The following is a 19,570-nucleotide window of genomic DNA, read 5'->3' as shown; positions in this document are numbered from 1 at the left end:
TCAAGTAAATGGTAGATGAAAGGCAACAGAATTCAGACATGGGAACATAATTTTATGAAATAACTCCATCCTATATGTAAAGGAGAAAGTGAAAGTTTCAGAGAAGGACCGAAATATGCTTCAGAAGAATTAATGCTGTAGGAATACATTAAATGGATTTGAACAGGATGTGCCAACAGCAGAGTACCACGGCACAGGTAAGCTGCATGGTAGGAGCCTCGGGAATAAGGGGGAAGGCCCTGAAAGGATACAATTACAAAAAAATTACAAACAATGAAGTCAATTGGTTATGATGATGAGGCAGAGATTTTGGTCCTGGCTGACTAACAAGATATTGCCTTTAATAAAAGCAGCAAGAAAGGTTAATTTTGGTACGAAAAACATGAGTTCAGTTCTAAATATTGTAGTAGTCAATATTTTTAGATGATTGTCAAGACTCACCACCCCTGGTGTGCAAGTTGTGCATAATCTCTCAGACTGTGAATGTGATTAATTTTATTCTTATGATTAGAATATGCTGTTATATGGCACAATTGACTTTAAGAAAGGGAGATTGTGCATTTGGGTCTCACCTAGTCATAGAAACCTTTTACATGTAGGGCATTTTGTCTGGCTAGTAGCAAAAGAGGAAGTCAGAGGTTCAAAACATGAGAAAGACTGAATGGTTCAGTGCTGGCTTGAAGATTAGGGTCCACATGGCAAAGAATTCAAGTGGTTTCTCAAAGCTGAAAGCAGCAAGGAAGACCTAGCAAAGAAATGGGGACACTTAGCAAGGAAATGGGGACTTCAGTTCTACAGCCTCAAAGAGATGACTTTTGCTAATACTAAGAACAAGCTTGGAGTGGATTTTTCTCTAGAGCCTTCTGATGAGAACTCAGCTTGGCTCGTACCTTGGTTTTGGTCTTTTGATAACCAGTAAAGAGCCCACTCATGCTTAGCCAGACTTCTGGCCCATTGACTGTGAATTAATAAATTACTTACGTTTTAAGCTGCTAAATTCGTGGTAACTTCAATAGAAAATAAATGCAGATATATTGCCCTTTAGTTGTATGGAAAGCATTGAAGATAGAATTTCTCAACCTTGGCACTACTGACATTTTTGTACTGGATAATTATTTGTTATGGCGGTCTGTTCTGTGCATTAGAAGATGTTTAGCAGCACTCCTGACCTCTACCCCTAGATGCCAGTAGTATTCAGTATTGTAACAACCAAAAATGTCTCCAGACGTTGTCAAATGCCCTCTTGAGAGCAAAATTTCCTCGGTAGAGAAGCATTTATCTTAGGGTAAAAACTAGCGGTCATTTATAAATAGGAGGTGTCTTAGTCTGTAGTCAGGTTGCTATAACAAAATATCATAAACATAGGTAGCTTATTCACAACATAAATTTATTATGTGCCTGGTGAGGACCCATTTCTTATACATAGCGTCTTCTTGCTGTCTCCTTACATGGTAGAAGAGGCAAGGCAGATCTCTGAGGCTTCTTCTATAAGGGCAGTGACCCCGATCTCTAGAGCTCTGTCCTCATGATCTAATCACCTCCCAAAGGCCCAGCCTCCGAATAACATATGAGTTTGGGGGCTAGGGGGTGGGGGTGGGAGGACTAGAACACTCAGACCATAGCAGGGCACTAGAGATCAAGGAGTTGTGGTAAAACATTTAGATTGGAAACTCAGCTGGGTGAAGAAAGTTGAAGGTGGGAAGTTTTAATAGATAAGATGCAAGAATTTTAAGAAAAAAGTTTGAAAGACATTTCTACTCAAGTATCATAAAAAGGAGAAATGATTCAGGCTGGAGATAATGCAGGCTAAGAGAAGAAACAAGAAAGAAAAGCCTTAAACAATCTAAAGCATAACTATCAGAGAGCTGAGAATAAAAAGTACGTTGAAATTGGAACTAAGATGTCATTGACAGATTTGTTTTGGCAGAGTGGCTTGGACAAAAGCTCAATAGAAAAGGAATGAATAAATTTTTTAAAAGGCAATAGCTTTTAAGAGGAAATGGGAAAATTAGTGCTTTTAGGGTAGGAGCATTGTTAGAGATAGAGGAGAAAGGACATAGGGAAAGAATTGAAAGAGGACAAATATTTATTGAGTATGTTCTCATAGTATCAAAACTCGCCTATAACAGTTACCTTCCCAAAATCAAAGTGACCATAAGCTCTGTCTCTGTTTCTACTGTTGTTTTAGAAGCCTCTTGATGTTCCGCCAACTGAACATACTAGCTTTCTCCTGCCAGCCTGCCATTGCAAAGCCTTTGATGTTGGTTGGTTTCTTGCCACTCAACACATATGCCCCTATGGACTTGACACCTTGGATTCTCCCATTGAATCTCAACTTTGCTTTCACCTGACAATCAGTTTTTCTATTTACTTTTACTTCCAATGCTGAAGCCATGGTGTTGGATCCCAGCAATTTATATACTAAACCTGGTACCTGCTATCCTAGCCATAGCAAAACCCTCTGGGAAAATATTTTGTACACTGTATATAGAGGAAAATATCTTGTACACTGTATATCCATGCTGGATAACTACTTAATTTGTCCTCAAAATCTTCTTATGACATCTCTACACTATTTTTAGAGATCATAAATTAACTTGTCCAAACTCACATAGATAGCAAGTAAAAGCTGAAATTTGAACTCAGAACTATCTGACTCCACTGCCTAGGATCAGTGCTCAAATTTCAAATGGAATGTATGTTTTTTCAACTTGCCAGTCTTCCGTGAAAAAGAATGGTGCCAGAGTCAATCTATGACCTGAGATATTATGTAATATTTTCATTAGTATTTAATTTGTGAACTGGAGCAAAACTTGGTTGAAATTGGTGTTGACATAATACTGAGTTAGGTGGGTGGTACATTCTTTTGAAGTAAAGGTCAGAGGTCATTACAAATTTAGCAAGCTATAAAATTAGTCAAATATGATTATACATCTATTTAATTTTTAATGTTATCACTTCTTTATAAAATAAAGAATTTTGCCAAATAGTTCATATTGACATTGTTTAAGAGCTAAGAGGATCCATAGATTCTGTTCAAATGACCCAAATACAGTGTATATATAACTTTCACAAAGTAGGAAATAATTTATATTTTATAAGTATACAAATAATTTAAAATATAACTATTTTTCTGGATGTATTCATAAAATATTTCTAAAACAAATTTAGAAAGATTTTAAATATTTATTTTTATCAAATTATTTTAAATGAGAAGAAGCTGCCATAGAGAATAGGTTGTCATTATTTCCCAGAACTTTTAAATGCGGAAAGACTCATTTTCAAACTAACTCATCAGATTACATGAAAAGTGAATTTTATTAACTTCCTGAGGCAAGGCAGAGCCCAAACCCAATTCTGAATAGGAGGTCTCTGTAGAGAAAATGAGAGAACAAATTGTATTGTTTATCTCTTAGACTCTTAAGTCTTAGAGTGGGATAGGTGGAGGAAGTCTTCGAATTAATTGATTTCTTAAGGTGAGAAATGATGTAAGCAAGGTGAGTTCTGAGGAGAAAAAGGATTGTTGCTAGGGACATAAGACATTCTGCCACTGTATTTCCATAGCTGATGATGATATTAATAGTTATTCTGGTTTTTAGAGAGCACAGCTTGTTCATTCCATTAAAAAGTACGGATGGGTATGCTTCAGTTTGACACTCACTGTAAAGGAAGACAAAAGTTGGTAAGTACTCTCAGTACAAAGATATTGTAAAGAAACAAGTAACAACAGTAAATGAAATTCAAAAATGGAATATTAACAATAAAGAGAAGTAATAGCTCTTGAATTACCTTCAAATACTTCAGAGCTGTGCTGACAAATACGGTGGCCACCAGCCATGGTGATTTTTTAAATATAAAGCAACTAAACTTAAATAAATAAAAGTTAACTTCCTTAGTCAAACTAGCCAAATTTCAAATGCTCAACAGCCACATTTTACTGGTGGTTACTGTATTGGAAATAGCACATATAAAATATTCCATTATTGCAGTATTGGATAGTGCTCCATTAGTACAACTTTAGTGGATTAAAAAAATAATAATGGTAAAATATTTGAAATTTAGGCAATTTGCAATCAAAAGATGAAAATATATGTTTAATTATATTATAATATATTTACATAACAATATTAAGTGTAAATACGGTAGTTTAAGAATGAAATGTAAATGTATATAACCTGGGTTTATTGGATCTTATTTAAATGATGCATATTTTTGGAAAGGCTATATACATCAATTATTGAATGAAAATATAGAAATAAATTGTATGTTGGCCTTCTGGATATTTGGAAAGTTCTGAATATTAATATGTTGAAAAATTTCATTTTGTATATGGGTATTTTGAGACTATATGAGCAGAACTTCAGATATAAATATATTCATCCTTCAAAGCATTTCTAACTTTCTTTCCACTGAAGGCTACTGGATAAATGTTTATAAAGAACAGTACAAATAAAGACTTCATCTGGAAATTGTGGTCATAACCTACTGCTAAAAGTGATTTGATTTATAAAGTAATAATGGTCTTATTTTAATAACATATTATGAAGCTGTTTTTATGATTTCTTTGGAAAGTACAGATCTAAGTATTCATGGTATGGTTTGGCTGTATCCCCACCCAAATCTCATCTTGAATTGTGGTTCTCATAATCCCCATATGTCATGAGAGGGACAAGTGGAGATCACGGAGTCATGGTGATGGTTTCCTCCATCCTGTTCTTGTGATAGTGAGTGAGTTCTCATGAGATCTAATGGTATTATTAGGGGCTTTTCCCCTTTTTGCTCTCTATTTCTCTTTGCTGCCACCATGTAAAGATGGATATGTTCACTTCCCCTTCTACCATGATTGTAAGTTTCCTGTGGCTTCCCCAGCCCTGCAGAACTGTGAGTCAATTAAACCTCTTTCCTCTATAAATTACTCAGTCTCAGGTGTGTCCTTATAGCAATGAGAGAATGGACTAATATAATTCATAAGCCTTTTTCTTTCCCCTCCTTTTTAAGTATATTTCCTAATTTGCTTTGGGGGCACAATTCTGCTTGGAGAAATTTGTTGAAAAGCTAAGGCTTCTATCATAAGTACTTCAAATGGAAGCTGTAGGAATGCACGGAGAATTTAGGAAAGGAACATTGAAACGTTCTTTTATAACATTTCAGTGTTTTTTTCTTGACATCTTGAAGCAATTATTTTGACCTACCCATGAAAAGAAAAGCCTCTGGTGTCCTGCTTCCTCTTCCTGCTATAATTTTGCTACCAGAATCAAGTTTTTTGAACTTGCATGAAACGTTGAACATCAAAACCCTGAAGACAAAGCATAGCATGGGTACAAAGTACTTTTGAACATCAGAAGATAATAATAAAGAAATTGTGAATGAAAGACATGTTTACTGGCTATTAGAAGGGCTCCCTTAACAATTTTGTTTCTCTATGTATGTGTCCTTGTTTTCTTCAAAACATCTCAGTTGTGTTTCTCTAACATTCTGAGGTGGAGCTTAATGTGCTTGCATTTTTTTTTATACTTGTTTTCTGCAGTTGTTTTAAGTGAGTAGATTTCCTGACCTCTTGGATTCAAGAATGAAAATCAATTATCTCCTAATGAATCTTTATACCTCACATATTTCTGCAGTCACAAAATTAATTGGGTTTAAATTAACAAGTTATTTATTTTTCTTCAAATACTAATTACATATTTGGTCTAAGGAGTTTTGCAAGATGCTCTGAGAATTCATTTTATGGAAATTTTTAAAAAAACTGTCAGTCCTGAAATTTCAGCGTACCCTGAGGATGACCTTTATGAAGTCCAGTAGTATAAAGCTATATTTCTAAAATATGATGTCTTGGGTGACAAATGAAACTTTCTCTTCTACTAGATATAATATAAAAACTTATTTTCATTATATATGATGCAAGAAACCAATATGTGCAGAATATTATATTTAATATTGTGTACATGATTCATATGCTGAAGAACTTCTATTTTGAAGAATTTAGTGTTACTTAACATACAGAAACTGATTATTTTCAACGTGTGCTTCAATCATATGCCTTTTGTATTTCTAACTTGTTCATTGATATATGTTATTTTTGCTTAAAATGTATTTCTGTGATTCTTTAAACAAAATGTGTTTAATGGATATAAAACACCAGAAAATGCATTAATTATTCTAAACAATTATTTGAATTTTTAAACTCTAACTACAATTGATTCTAGGGAAATATTTAAACCCGGGTTTTGTAACATTGCATATTAACACTTCAGATATAATTTTGTTGCTTCATTATTTGTAAAATTTATTTTATTATTTTTATGTGAAGCTTTTAATCCCAGAATTCTAATCTCAAGATTTGAATAAATCTTGACATTTATTACCTTCACCTTTTTATTATTCATGTCTATTGCTCAATGTAGGATTAGAAACTTCTTACTCCCAAGGCAGATTTTTTTTTCACCTTTGGGTAGGAATGAAAGTTCTTTGAATTGAGCTAAAATCAGTTTATCTAAATTCATAGCCATTGGTTTTAGACCTTCCTCATATAAATGCGCTAAGTATTAGAAGTCTCCAAAAGTGGATTTCTCATTACTTTGTAATCTTTTTGTTCTAACAAATATTTATTGAGCATCTGGGATCAGATCCTATGATTTAAAAATGAAGTGAACAGAAGATTTGATCTCTAGAAATTTAAAATCATTAGAGCTAATTAATATTTAAATACTATCTGCCCTTACATATTTTACTTTTCAGTTTCTTGTTCAGTTTAATATCTTGTTCAGTCAAATATCTTGTTCATTCAACTCCTTTTCAGGTCTAGATGTCCTCCCACAATTAGAGTATTAATGCCTGGTTAGTCTTCCCTCCCTTTTATCATCATCTTTCATTCCTTCCTCTCTTCCTTCCTCCCTCACTCCCTTCCTTTGCCCTTCCCTCTCTCCTTTTCTTTCTTCCTCCTCTTCCCCTGCTTCCTTCCTTCTGCTCTTCGACTTAGTGGTTGCTGAACATTGGGATGAATTAACTTAGTTATTTACCACATGATACCCTCATTCAAATCAATATAAGTATACTTGTATATCTCAAATTAAAGCATTCAAGTGAAGTAAATTCTGTTCTTAAACATTTATGACAATATTAAGTAATAAGTAATATAAACCAGATGATTATAGTAATTTTATAATTTGAGCTCCATTTTTCAGTTCATTTATGGTTGTCAAGAAAACACATTTATAAGAAGACTTTAAAGTAAAAGAAAAACACAAAATAAAAGTATGAATTTTATAGTATATTCACATAATTGACTAATGCACTGCAATTCTCTTTTGATGTTTCATACATTGGCATTTTAAAAATAAGTTTGCATAGCCATATTTCTGGCTACAATTATCAATGGAAACTTGAAACTTCAGTACAAACCTATTAGAAGAGAAAGTTGAGAAAAAAACACATGGAAATAGAAAAAGTGTCCATGCCCTTCAACTGTGTAATGAACTGAGGAAGGTCAGCCAGTGTGTGCTAGTGTTGCAATATGCTAATACTTTGAATACTGCTAGGATAGGATTTTTCATTGTGGCTGATCAGCACAATGGCTCCAGGAAGACCATCCTGATGAGACTGCTATCTGACTGTATGCTTCAAATTGCAAATTGCATCCTACATAAAATTCTTTCTTCTTTCCTAGGTTCAGATCAATTTGGTTTGATAATGCCACTATGCATCACTCTGCACAATTCTGTTAATCCTTTGCAGAAAGTATGAGAGTGTGAGAGATTGGAATATCTCAATAAATAGCTGATGTCTTCAGTGAAAAAAAAAGATAATTTGTAATTAAAATGTCTTAAATTTTAGAAAGATAAATCTATATTGTAATAAATTAATGATTTAAAGTTTATAAAAATAAATTACTGCAGAAAGTAGCAAAGCTATTTTGGAATGCTTTTCTTAGAGTGTGCTGACAAATGAGGAAGGGTCATCCTAAGGGAGAATAATAAAAGAACCAACTCTCATTTAAGGTCTTTATAAACTTTTATTTGGGGAAGTGGGAGAGAAAAGTAAATAATAAATAGTAAGTTGTTAATTTCGGGACTGTTTATTAGTGTGGCATAAAGGGATTTTTACTTTTTGATTGGTAAATAGCTAGAAGTAAGAGAGAACAGTTACTAGACCTTCAAGGTTGTATGCCTGCTTCTAGGGTGTTCTTGCTGTGTCCAAGGGCTTATCCTCCTCCACAACCACAAGCCCAAGATGAGCCCAGCTGAGCTAAATATAAGACAAGCAAAATATTTATCTCAAGAAGGCACTAGGTCCACTTTCCCCCATATCCCATACTTCTCTTCTTACTTCTATCATTTTCAATGCTTTTATTGCTGTGTTACAAATAAACTGGCATCTTAAAACAGAGTACCAGAAATTTTCCTCATCAATAAGAAAAAAACATAGTTCTATTGCATAATGTTTAACAAATTAAGTCCCACAAGAATATATTTGCATGTTAAAAAATAAGAAGTTCAGGCAGGGCACGGTGGCTCATGCCTGTAACCTCAGCACTTTGGGAGGCCGAGGCAGGCAGATCATGAGGTCAGGAGTTCAAGACCAGCCTGGCCAACATAGTGAAACCCTGTGTCTACTAAAAGTACAAAAAATTAGCCAGGTGTGGTGGCGGGCGATGAACTTTATATACATAAAAAGTTCAGTACTATTGCTAAACAATAACTAACCATGATTTTTATATCATTTTTGTAATTACATAAACTTTTTTGATCCCAATATTAATTATATGACACACTTTTCTCTGATCATCAGTGAAGTCACTGATTTTGAAACAATAGAATTTTTTTCTAAACTCCTTGTACAGTCATGCTGTTTTTATGGTTTTTTTTTAATGACAAATGAGGGGATGCTTTTAACGGAACTTTTAGAATAGTAGTATCCTAGTCCACATGAAAATATGACATATATTAAGTACAATTATTAAAATATACATAACTCTTTTTTAGGTTAATGAAAAGGAGGAAATATTTTGACAAAGAATACAAAGACCTGTACTGTAACTCCGACTTCATAAGTTAACAGGACCTTTAGTAACCCATTACTGGACATGCACCTCCTTTTCTATTTTTAAACTAAGTTCACTCCACCAATTAATTTCTTAAGATTCCTTTTGTAATGAAAATTCTATGTCTTTTATGTGAATTTATAAAGAAGCAGAGAATTAGATTAGTAGCTTTAGAAGTCAGTTATTACCTCCTGCCATTTGGTTAGAATTTTAAATGTTGACATGTATTAATGATAGAAACTTGTAGAGGGGGATAAATACAAAGTTCGTATTACAAGCTTCTGGCCAATTTTCTTTACCAAGAAGCTACAAGCAAAAGCTGGGAAAATTTACTTTTTTACACTTTTTTCTATTTATGAGGACTAACTAAAGTTATATTTGGGTTTAGAGGATGCAGTGGATGCTTAGGGGAAATCAAACAGTTATTTAAAAAGAGGAGATAAGTGTCACTGTGGCAAGCTCTAATGGCAACTGTGTGTTCCAACAGCAAAGCTAGGTCACAGAGCTAGATTGTTTTGAAAAACAATCATAATCACAGAAGTGGACTGGTCAAGAGCAGATTACTGGAAGGCAATTTGGGCCCCCGAGAAATATTTTACAATGAAGTTGGTAAGAAATAGAGCCAGGACAGGACTCTGAAATTAGGTCTCAAAGGAGTATTGATACCTGTTTCATACCTGCTTGCCCCAGCCATCCTGCATGCAGACTGGTGCCCGAGAGAGATGGTTCTGTAGGCAAGCCTAAAAGTTATGACCCTACATTTGCAACTGAAAGTCACTCTTGGCTTGGAAGATCTAGGGTGATGAAATAGAGAAGGAAAGAGCATCCTTCCTCACATTTCAAAGAAACCCTTGCTTATAATAGCAGAGACCACTGAAAAAATGGCAGAGGTCATGTTATACCTACATGAATTATTATGGTGTCTGCTAAAATGAATGATAAAGCCTCTGATTTCAACAGCTGAAGCAACAACACTGTCAGGATGTGTGAATTTAGAAAACTTTATCTTCACTGTGTATCAGGGCTTGAGGCCCAGCTAGGAATAGTGTTGAGAGCAAGAACAATTTCACTACAGGGATGGCACACTTCAGAGAGCTGCTCCAGGAAAATTAATGTGGAGACTCAGTTTACTACTTTCATTCGCCTTGCACTCCCCAACCTTACCCCTGGAAACTTCTCACTTCCTGTCAAGTAAATATGATATAGAAGGAGCTATGTCATATTTCTACCCCTCTACTGGTGTCCAGCAGTGACCTTCATTTTCTGTCAACTGAAGGGTACCAAATTCATAGTTCACAGGTTTTGAGAAGCAGGGACAATAACAGCAAGAATTGCTTGGTTTCTCAAACATCTGCAATTTGGCCGGTGGCCTCAGATTTTCTGCCTTCTATGGCATAGATTTAATTTGCTCTGTTAGCTCATGGGAAGGAAGACCAGAACTCACTCTAGACCCCTGTACGGTTCCTTGAAAAAAATAAGGTTTTAAGAGGTTTGACATAGGGCTAAAAATCCTAATTTCTTGTTATTTAGGGCAGATGGAAGCTCAAAACTGCTACGTTTGAAAGTATAAACATGAAAATAACATTGCTTATCCATACTGGCGAACACGAAATATTGGAGCTACACACTAAAGATGTTAAATCTCATGCAGGTTTTAAATGTTCCCCACAGTGACAGATTCCAGACACTATCCAGAAGAAGGTTAAGAAAAATATGACTGGCGAAAGGAATTTACATATCATGACATCCACTAGTATAAGAGAGGCATGCCACAAAGATGGTGGAGAATTCATTTAAAAGTTACAATAGTTGCATTCACCCATTCATTCAACAAACGCATGTTCTATACTTTGGGAAAAGCACTCTGCTAGACACAGGAGTTCACAAAAAAATGAATCAGACATAAATACTAGTCTTTAATCTTGTTTCACTGAATAGATTTTATATATATGTATATATATACATATATATACATCTTCTCATAAGTACATAAGTATGGTTTTAATAGTTTCATAGAAGATATATATATGCAAATTTATCTATCTGTATCTTTTTATAAGAGTTTTTAAAGTCACCATCATTTTGGTGCATAAAGCTTATTTCCTGCATTGCTTTTAGTTTTTAATAAATATACTTGAAACTAAATCTTTGCTCAAATCTGTAGTTAATCCATTAAGTTAATTTCCAGAAAAATTGATGTATGGAGACAGTTTAAAGCTTTTGCTATTTATTGTGAAACTGTGTTACAGAAAGCTTATTCTACTTTATTCTCCAATCAACATGTATAAGATATTCAATTTTCTTCTATTTTTGCCAACATTGAGTGATACTACTTATAAAATTCTTGATAATTTCATCGTTAAAGAGTGGTGGCTCACTAACATTTTTATTTTTATTTCTTGGTTTATTAGTGAGCTTCAAAGTGTCTTCATACATTTGTTAGCCATTTAAATTTCTTCCTTTATGCATTGCTCCTGTATGTCCTTTTAAAATTTCTTTCTGATTTTATTATTTTTAATTTGTAAAACTTTGTATTCATTAACATTTATTTACTTTAAATATGTTTTATACAGTTAATAAAAAGTGTGCCATCAGAAGAACATTTTTATTTATTTTTTTCTGTTCCTCTACAAGGTTCTCGCACTAAAGCTTTAGTATTTATGTCATTTTTCCTTTACATTTCTCTGTGCCTTTATTCTAACTGGGTTGACAGGTTAGCTCAAGGGTAGCGTTTTGTCATAGAGTTGCTTTGCCAGTTACTTGGTAAGGGGGAAAAAAACCTTAATCCTGATAGAACTGAGTAAAATTCACTCTACATTATAATAAAGATTAGTTTAAGAAATTCAACTTTCCCTTTTTATTATTATTATAATTAAAGACATTCAACTTTCTAATGGAGGAAGTATCTAAGTATGTAATAGACAGCATTCCATATAGTGAGATAAACCAAAACATGTGGCTATAAAGGAAATTGTAATGTTGCTGATTGAGATGAGATACATTAATCTCTGTTAAGTGGAAGGAAATTTCCACTGGCAAACAATTTGTTAGCAACTATACAACCAAGAGGATCTGCATGCCTGATTTAAGCTATCATATGAAGCAGCAAAAGTGAGATAGTCCTAAAATCTCAGAATGTTTTTGTAATACTCCTTTAGCATCATAGGAGACACTTCAGTCTCACCTAGGAAGAAATCCTATCTAGTTTTTAATCAAACATGTGGGATGTTGTTACCCACTTTTGGTGACTCCCTACTTGAGTAGAAAATCTAACTTGTAGTACACCCATTTATTTTATCCCAATTTTTCTGCTTATTAATAACAGTTGGGGTAATGGAAGTTTTTAACACATGGCTCCAGGGATGGATTAAATGTAGAAAATTTACCTCTTGGTTCTAATAAAGACAAACATTGCTATTTGGTTACCTGCTGCCACTGATAGCAACATATTGGTATTTTTCACTTTTCCACATTAAAACATATACTTTATTAGTGAAATATTAGAAATAAACAGAAGACAGTCACGGGAGGAATGCACTTTAAGTTTGTTAGGCAAATGTACATAAAATAAATATTCGTAGAATATTGTTATGCTCTCTAATTTCACAAAATGATATACAAAAGAAATAGTATTTTATTTATTTTTGCAGAATCATCCCATACGAAAAAATTACTAGGTGTGGCCTGCAGTGAACATTAAGGATTAGAAGAAACCCGTAAATATAAATCAACTGCTCTAATTCCCTATTTCTGTTCTTCGACACTAGTTTATATGTTTGTATGTGCTGCTATTTCGATCAACTTCTCTATATTTTGATTTAGTTGCAGGTTTAGTTGAGCACTGTCAGAGATCATGTAGTTCAACCTCCTCATTTTATACATGAGAAGACAGATCTTAGAGGTTAAGTGATTTGCCCAGGGTTACACAACTAGTTAGTAACAAAGTAGAAGCTAAAATAGAGAGTTCCTGATTTCTAATCAACCTTTTTCACTTTACTATGTTGACTTTTAAAATAGTACAAGACCTTAAATTAACCTTCTAAATAGTTAACTTTTTTAAGATTAGTGAGAATTTCTGCCAAGCAAGTACAAAATGGTATTGATTTACTTTGTTTTACTATTTCAGGTAAACTGTGTGACTTTTTTTCTTTATAAAACACACATGCACATACACACACAATATACGATATCATCATCATGAACAACAAAATCCCATCCGTGGCATAGAAAACTGCATATTTATTGCAAAACTCTAAAGCAACAGCTTATTATATTCATAGTTTTTGTTTTGCTTATTTTAAATTTATGTAAACACTGCATCTTGTGGATATTTTATACTTGTTAAATACACACAAAGATGAGGGTATTAGAAATGTAAGACCTAGGCCGGGCATGGTGGCTCCTGCCTGTAATCTCAGAACTTTGGAAAGCCAAGGCAGGTGGATCACCTGAAGTCAGGAGTTCGAGACCAGCCTAACCAACATGGTGAAACCCCGTCTCTACTAAAAATACAAAAATTAGCCAGATGTGGTGGTGGGCACCTGTAATCTCAGCTACTCAGGAGGCTGAGGCAGGAGAAGCGCTTGAACCCAGGAGGTAGAGGTTGCAGTGAGCTGAGATCACGCCACTGCATTTCAGCCTAGGCAATAGAGCAAGACTCCCTCTAGAAAGAAGAAAGAAAGAAAGAAAGAAAGAAAGAAAGAAAGAAAGAAAGAAAGAAAGAAAGAAAGAAAGAGGAAAGGAAGGAAGGAAGGAAGGAAGGAAGGAAGGAAGGAAGGAAGGAAGGAAGGAAGGAAGAGAGAAAGAAAGGAAAGAAAAGAAAGAGAAAGAAAGAAGAAAGAAAGAAAAGAAAGAAAGACCTTTCTTTGCCTTTTCTGTTCCTCCTTCACATACCTTATAACTGTGGTCTACCTGTAACTTCCTACAAATCCTGAGATAACTTACAAAAGACCAAAATCAATTTGGCATAAAAATTAAAAACTTTATTGACCTCAAAATGCCTGCCAGCAGTATGTGAGCATACTGTAAAACATCAAGCCAAGCTTAGAGGTATGAACATTCCCAGAGTGTGTAGGTATTACTACCTGAACAATATTACAATATATTTTCTAATTCCTTCCTAATTAACCTCTGTCTTGCCACCAAAAGATTTAAAATAATTAATAAGTTAAATAATTATCAAGAAAGGCATAAGGAGGGAAGATTCAGCATTTTCCTACAGGATCCCTGCACCTACTCATACCATTTTCCCTAGAGTTTTTGAGAGCGCATTATGATATACAATGCTTGATAACTAATTCTCTGGAAGATTTACTATTCTATAAATTTCTTAGACACAGATCTCAATTACAGCCACAGTTGTCCTGCTTGATATTCAGTATCGGAAACATTAGAGTGAATTCACCTTAAAATATACAGTGTTACAATGAAAATGATAAAAAGTCTAAAGTTTCTATCCTTAATTTTCATGCTATACCCTAATTTTAAAATGAGACTTGAGGTGTTAAGGAAATGCAGAATGGCTCCTGAACCAAGAAGGAGATGATAGATATTAAAGTAGGAAGAGAGATGAGTGAAAACCAGACTTGTGTGGTGGATCAAAGCACCCTGTGTACCAAAGAAGCTCAATGCTACAGATTTTTCAGAACTAGAAACTGATAGCTGTTGCTGTTTCGTCCTTTGTCTTTAAATTGTCCAGAATAATGCATCCTGCATTCTATTTGAATATACCACCCATTTTATATTGAGCTGTCTTCGTATAGATTCCGAGTTGGAGAACTGCAAACAGAAAGTTTATTGTGGAATGTTCTTTGAGATACACATCCAAAAATAATAATAATTGGAGAAATAGGATTGAGCAAAGGAAAACACCGATCTTCAATGTATTTGCAACTGAGGCTTCAGCCAGTCTGCTGTCAAGCTTTGGAGCAGGAATAACAATGTGGCCCCAAATTAAGGCAAAGAGAACATGTGTTATATTCCTTCATCAGTTAGTCATTAACTGTGAGCCACTGCCTGAAAGGGGGTGGAAACTTGAATGGGCTATTTTTTATGGATCAAGCAATTCTCAGTAAGGCATGAAGTTGTAATCCCTCTGAAACTAAGATAACCAGCACCTCTGAGATGAATGGAACGCTTAAAACCTAAAAGGCTCTAGGGGTCCAGAAACTGAGCAAGAGATCATGACTTTTTTATCAAGGTGACTACTCTCCTGACTATTCAGCCTTGATTTCTTTGGATGTTTTCATTAGGCACAGTAGTTTGTCTTCTCTCTCTGATTAATCCTGCCTTTTTCTCTTTGTTACAGGTTATCACCCACGAGTATTTACTAGTAAAACTTCTACACAAAACTCTTTTCTTCAGAGTCTATAATAATTTATTCAGAGTCTATAATCATGAAGCCAAATTTAAGAGGTTTGTTATCAGTAGTGGACCTTAAAAGCAGATTCATAGATGGGGTTTTGGAGATCGGTCACTTACTGGCTTGCTGTCGATTGAAGTACCCATCGCTCTCAGTAATTAGAGTATGAATAGGTCCTGGCATAATGTAGCAGTGCAATTGTTAAAACTTCCATTAGTAGTGAACTGGAATGTGATAATAGTGGAGCGGATACGTTGCTTTTTGTAATATCTTAGACAGCTGAAAGGTAGGAATGAAATGGTAACTCAAAGGGTTATAGAACTCAGCAACTGTTGCAGTCGGCTATAGATTCATTAAAGAAAGATAATTGCAAACTTATATTTATTAACCACTAACGCAAGGTCAAATGTTAAAACTAGAGGACTTCCTGGACAGCATTTATGGAAACCCTATTCTTTTCTAGCTGTATCTGAAGGTCAGACAGCGTGAGAACCAAGCTCAAGACTTAATCATAAAGACAGAGAGTTTTATCACTTAGAGATCTAGCAGATAAACTACTTAAGGCTGTATTCACCTGTTCCTGATGCTACAACAAAATATTTTATACTGGGCAATTCTCACAGTTCTGGAAACTAGGAAGCGGAGATCAAGGTGCCAGCAGATTTGGTATCAGTAAGGGCCTTCTTGCTGCATCCTCACATGGCAGAAGGGATGAACATTTTGTCTTCACATGGGAAAGAGTAAGAGAGGGAGGCAGCTTTCTGAGGTATCTTTTACAGGAGTGTTAATCTAATACAAGAGCATGGAGCCCTCTTGACCTAATCACCTCCCAGAGGCCTCACCTTCTGATACCATCACCTTGGTTTCGACATATGAATTTTGGAGAACACATACATTCAAACCATAGAAAAGGTGTACTTCTATCAGAAGGAAAAAGACCCTAAAAGGATATGATAGAAATCCAATATTGATGGTAAGTAATTCAGTGGATAAAATTGTTGGCAACGTAAGTATACATAACAACACCTTAAATATTTTGTTATAGAAGACTAAGACGACCTTAAGTAATTTGTCTGCTAGATCTCTAAGTGATAAAACTCTCTGTCTTTATGATTAAGTCTTGAGTTTTGTTCTCACTCTGAACTTCAGATTTAGCCAGTCAAGATTCGGATTTCTATAAATGCTGTCCAGGAAGTCCTCTGGCTTTAACGTTTGACCTTGCATTAGTGGTTAATAAATATAAGTTTGTCATTATTTTTCTTTAAGGAATCTATGGCACATTGCAACAGTTACTGAGTTCTGTAGCCCTTTTAGTTACCATTTCATTCCTAGCTTTCAGCTGTCTAAGATATTACATAAAGCAGCATATCTCTTCCACCATTATCACAATCCAGTTATTATTATAATCGTTATTATAAAATTTAATATAAAAAGTAAATTATGTCTTGTACTTGAGCAACAACTAATGAATATATATTTTTAAAAATATATGTGTAAAACATATATAAACTGTAAAATTTAAGTTTGATCACATCACTCCTCTGTTTTAAACTCTTCAATGCATTTTTGTGTTATTCAGAGTAAAAATCAAAGCTCATAAAACAGCTTCAAGGCTCATCATTAAATTTCTATGATATCACCTCCTAAAAGTTTAGTTTTCTTCTTACCAATTCTATGCAGCTATGTTAGTCTCTATGTGACTATAGAGTAATTACCTTTCATTCTTTGTATGTTTCTTAACTGTTACGACTTTCAGAGCCAGTTTGCTTAAACAAGTAGGACTTTAGCTAATTGACCAAACTGGAGGTTAAATTATGACTGATTAAATATGAATACACCTATAACAAGCCAAGAAAGTACATTTACCCACAGAAGATAAATGAATATCTAATAAGCACATTTAAAGATTCTCAAATCATTAGTCACTAGAAAAATGCAAATTAAAACCACATTAAGATACCATGTTATACCTACCTACTAGAAAGGCTATAATGTGTATGTCAGGAGACAGTAAACTTTGATGAGGCTATGAGGAAAAGGAACCTTCTTACATGGCTGACAGAAATGGGAATATGATGCAGTCCCACTGGAAGTGTCCGACAGTTAATGGAAAGGTTAAATAAACATGATGTTGTCATATGACCCAGAAATCCTATCTTTTGTTAATTATCAAAAAGAAATGAAAATGTATATCCACAGAAAGCCTTCTCTCAAAGTACTGGATCAGGGCATCCTGTGTACCAAACAACAAAAGTAAAAGAAAGAGGTCCTGATGCTTTTTTCTCCCCTATTAACACCATCCAGATTCTTTTTTTCTTTCTTTTTTTCTTTTTGGTGTTTCTTCTTTACAGTGTATAGGATGATATTTGGCTTTAATTATATCACTCCAGGGAAAAAAATTAAGACACAGAGAAACTTTTCAGCTATTATTTGCTCAAAGTATAGAAACTTGTGTGAATTCTATATAGCATAATAAATACAGATATTAAAAACTTAACGATTTCTTTGGTATTCTTGAAGATACCATACATCCTCTTGCCTTCAATTTTCATGTGGTCTCCATCCATATTTCTTTTTCTGAAATATACACATGACTGTTAACCTTACTTCCTTTAGATCTGTGATCAAATTCATCTGTGAGTTAACCTTTACTTATTCTCCTTCTATAAAAAATGTTCCTTTCTACCTGGCATGCTCCATATTCTACTCTGATTCCTCTTTCTTCATAATATTTATTACCACCTGAAATAGCTATTTAGTTGTTTATGTATCTCCTATATCCCTCCATGCTAGTCAATGAGAGGAAGGGCTCTATGCAATTTTATTCATTGTTGTGTCCTTCATATCCAATCAAGTACACGGTTAGTGCTTAATGACCTGTTTGTTAAGTTAATGCTGAATAAAGGAAGAGCCACTACCAAGGATGTACATATCAAGGAGGCTTTACAGAGGAGCTGACATTTGAAATAGTTTTTGAAGAAAGAGTAGAGTTTTCTCCAAAACAGAGAGAAAGGAAGACTTTCCAGCTAGCTGTGTGAAAGAAAGGGAAATACAGTAAACACTGTCAGTGTCTTATGGCAATTAGGAGGAAGTTTGATGACTTGACAAAAGCAACTTCAGGAAGAAAGCATAAATTCTTCTTCAGCGTATTCATTAATATATGTAGTATGTGCTGGACTAAAATATATAATATTATCCACAATATATAAAAGATACATATTTCTAGATACATAATCTATATTATAGTTTTTGGCTAAATCTTTGTTAGCTCTTTTAGGTTAGCCCTTTCCCGGTAGAACTGGTAAAAGGATTGCATTTTTTTGTGTGTTTGTACTATTACAGAATCCAGTATTTAAAGGATTTTGGAAAAGAGAATTTAAAATGAAATATTAGAAACTACTTCATTTTTCTTTCTCCTTTACAAATAAAGATGTAATTTTATAAATAGTGATGTAGGTAGTCAAATGGAAAACAGTTATGTTTCTTTTAAGTTAATGAAATTTAGTTTCAGGTTAACCAAATTAATTGTATTTTTAAATAACTATTTGAAAAGATAATTATTTAGCAAAAATATGAACATGAATGTTGACATGTCTTTGTATTACTGTTTTAAGTGTTGGGAAATTTTACTTAACAGGAATCATCATGGAAGTTTTATTTTTGCAAGCCTAAAGACAAAAGATAATTACCAGTTGCATCACAGACAAATCTTCAATGCTCATTGACTTTTCACAAAAGAAATCTATTACTCATTTATGCCCAATTAAACATGGGCTGGTAGGAGGAAAGGGGCACATTCTCCTCAATCTTGTTTCTCTAGGATCCAAGCTGCCTCCATCTTGTTCTTGCCATCTCAACACATGACCTCCAAGTTTGTAGTTTCAGGAAGGAGTGGGCAGCCCATTAGCACACAGTGCTGTATCCTGAAAATAATGTACTTCATTTCCATTCACAATGCTTGGCTTAAATTAGTTACAACATCCTTCTATCTTCAAGGGAAGCTAGAAAGTTTAGCCTGCCAACACGCCAAAGAAAAACAAAAACAGGGCACTTGGATATAGGTAAACACCTTGGGAAAAATGTGGCACTATCAGGGGCTTTTGTACAAAATTAAACGCTCTCTGCTCAATTTTCAATTATTACAATAATATTTTTATTCAACTTTTTTC

The 19,570-nt window shown here is 34.2% G+C and overlaps 1 long non-coding RNA gene across 2 annotated transcripts in view; it reads right to left on the bottom strand.

The window, feature by feature from the left end:
• Positions 1 to 3,299: 3,299 nt before the first annotated feature.
• Positions 3,300 to 19,570, bottom strand: part of LOC129526564 (uncharacterized) — a 34,147-nt gene continuing 17,876 nt past the window's right edge. For both annotated transcript variants that reach the window (XR_008671237.2, XR_008671238.2), the window contains 2 exons: positions 5,193 to 5,296; positions 3,300 to 3,660 (listed from right to left, as the gene is read on the bottom strand). This is a non-coding gene — a long non-coding RNA (uncharacterized lncRNA). The remainder of the gene's footprint in view (positions 3,661 to 5,192; positions 5,297 to 19,570) is intronic.

The sequence above is a fragment of the Gorilla gorilla genome, chromosome 15 (genome assembly GCF_029281585.2).
Source record: "Gorilla gorilla gorilla isolate KB3781 chromosome 15, NHGRI_mGorGor1-v2.1_pri, whole genome shotgun sequence".
Lineage (NCBI taxonomy): Eukaryota > Metazoa > Chordata > Mammalia > Primates > Hominidae > Gorilla > Gorilla gorilla.
The sequence above is the reverse complement of the archived record's forward strand: the minus strand, read 5'-3'. Positions and strand labels throughout refer to the sequence as shown.